This window comes from Gymnoscopelus microlampas (genome assembly GCF_963454915.1).
Source record: "Gymnoscopelus microlampas genome assembly, chromosome: 22".
NCBI classification, from domain to species: domain Eukaryota; kingdom Metazoa; phylum Chordata; class Actinopteri; order Myctophiformes; family Myctophidae; genus Gymnoscopelus; species Gymnoscopelus microlampas.
This window is the reverse complement of record NC_139959.1, coordinates 43,688,851-43,691,926: the sequence shown is the minus strand read 5'-3', so window position 1 is coordinate 43,691,926 and position 3,076 is coordinate 43,688,851.

The following is a 3,076-nucleotide window of genomic DNA, read 5'->3' as shown; positions in this document are numbered from 1 at the left end:
ACCAGCAAACTGGAATTACTGGAAACACCAGGAGACACACAGCACACATCTCAAAAGAGTGCTACCACATTTTCAACCACAAATGTAATTTATTCAGTCTCTAAAATTCAGTCCCTTACATATCTTATTTACCTTTTGGCTAATATGTCATGGAATCACACACATCACTCTTTTATAATTTGTTGTACGATGTTGCTTGTAGAAATGTATGCTAATTTTACTACTTTCTTTTTTATTTGTGAAAATGTGTGAATTATTATTATTAGGACTTTTATTTCTATAAAATAATAATTGATTCTTATTTTTGCCAGCCCAAAATACGGATGCCAGGGTTAATTAGGTTAAAAATAGTTTTGGGTGGGGCGCCCGTTGGCCTAGCGGTCCAGGCGCATACCATATATAGGCTCTAATACAGTCTGACAGAGTGTCGCGAGTTTGAATCCCAGTCCCGACAACCTTTGCTGCATGTCATTCCCCATCTCTCTCTCTCTGTTTCCTGTCTCGCTCTACTATACACTGTCAATAAAGCCCAAAATATTCCCAATTTATTTTTTATAATAATAGTTTTTTGGATTAATGTCGATGTTCAAGTGTGTGCAAGTAGTGAAGAAATACTAAAGTAAACATGATTTACGATACTACTGGCTCCCTCCCCAACACCCCTCACCTGAGGGTGTCCTCTGAGATGGTCTGTAGGACACTGGTATCCAGGGAACACAGGTTGGGTCCCTTGACACAACTGAGCTCTGCACTGCCAAGACTGTTGCCCGCCTTAGTCAGATACTTGGAAATGATGACCTTGGCCTTGATGGTGACAAAAAATGTGTTAGTGCCATATACATGTACTGCACACATTTATGAACACACATGCAAAAACGTGTAAATATAATCACAACGCATTATGTTTTCTCACTTTTACACTGATTACACTGCCTGCCAGCCAGCCTGCCAGCCAGACAGACAGACAGACAGACAGACAAACAGACAGACGCTCTACCTCCTGAGCCACTGCCGCCCCCATGTATTTTTGTCAATAACACCATCAATCAATCAAAGATCATTTGTATTCTTACCAGAGCTGAATCCCACTCCCCATCTGAAGAGTCCATTAAAGAACACAGTGTGTCAATCTGTGTGATGTTCCACATGCTGATGTCATCAGTAGTGGCGTTGCGTGACGCAGGCCCCAGCTTCTGGACTTTCTCTTCTGGGATGAACGACTCACTGACATAGGCCTGACGTTGTGGATAGAGACATATTAGTGGATAGAGACATATTAGACGGGACACCAGATCAGAAATGCAACTGGAATCACTTTATTTGCGATACCTGTTCATTCATGCAATACATTTACAAGACTTTTATCTTGGTGGTAATGTGGTCAGACAATATTAAATATTATGGTAAAAGGACAACAGCCTCACATGCAAGAATACAATGCAAAATACATTGGAAACAGACTTTCCAAATGTCTTCATGAAGTTATCATTTAATTGGATGAAATACGCCAGGCGCACAAGAAAATACCAATTGTTGACCACGGGGTTGTTGGGGGTCACTGGGCACTGTGGATGACAGGTTGGACAATTTATAAAGATCATCAAATCAAAGGATTTCAAATGAGAGCCATATTAGCAATAGCAGTAGTAGTAGAGAGTATAAAAGAAATCTCACCATGAAATTGGCTGTCAAACAACCTGTCCAAATCAACACAGATTTTTTTTAATAAAAAGGCAATAATTTCAATAAAGTATTCTCTTGAGTAGTAGACTAGAGTGAACAAAGTTAAATGTCCTGGCTCTTGTGTACATGATGGGAGGCATTTGTGCATATGCGTGTGTGCAAGTGTGTGTGTGTGTGTGTGTGTGTGTGTGTGTGTGTGTGTGTGTGTGTGTGTGTGTGTGTGTGTGTGTGTGTGTGTGTGTGAGTATAGCTAACCCTCTGGTGCAGAATGTCTCAGGTCATCTATGCTGGCCCAGACGGCTGGTTCTATCTCTGGTAGTACATATGGCATGGCCTCGTACAGACGTTCCACACTGGCACAATAAACATATTAATTGACAGACAGAATTGCTCAGTAGCACCCCTCTGCCCAAAAGGAATAGTTTTGGTATTGCAGCTGAAAAAGCTTGGAATGACAGACAGTCAGATTGTGAGAAAAAATATCTGGATTTTTTTTAGGCTTACAACCTGTTTAATACGTATTAGGGGGCAATATTTATATATAATATATTTTTTTTACATTCATGGTGTAGCCCCTTTAAATGTAATGTAAGCCATTTAACATCATCACAACACACTCGCATGACTTGGTAGACATCACAGGGTGGCTTAACCTAAGAAATAAAATAAAAGTCCATGCATTATAATAATAATTATTATTATCATAATTACTATTATATTTTGCTGTACGTTTTTTAAGCTGTCATAAGACGCTCTACAGATGAGGTTGCCTCTCTAGCGAGCAGAACCAGGTGGTGCAGGAACTCAGGAAAGTCTCCTTGAGACTGTGTCAGATGGTCAAACACTGCATGGATGATGACGTCTTTCTCTGGAGGAGTAGGCACCAGCAGCATCTCTGCAGTCTGCTTCGGAGTCAGGAGGTGTAGAACCTCCATCTGGACACGTTTAAGACAAGAGAGAGACATACAGGACATAATAGGAGAGGGCAGGATATGAGATTTAACCACTGAAGCCCTATTTTATACGTAATCGAATTATAATGTCACACTCGCAAATCAGCTATTACGTTTTTGAAAATCTTGCAATCCTGTGATGACATGCCCAAAATATACGCCAGGTTGAAAGGTTATTAAGTTACTGAAATTGTAGTGTCAAGTACAAACAATCAAATCAATGTTTTCAGTAAAAATGTTCAGATTATCCACACTCACTCCAGAGAAGTCACGGTTGAGGTCATAGAAGTCTGTGATGGGGGCGAACATGGAGAAGAATCCAAAGTTCTCCTCCAGCCATTCTGCACTATGGCTGGATGAGGAGACACACTGAGGATCTGAAGATAAATACACAAGTCAGTGTAGGCTATAATAGTATAGTATTAGAATAGAGTAATGTT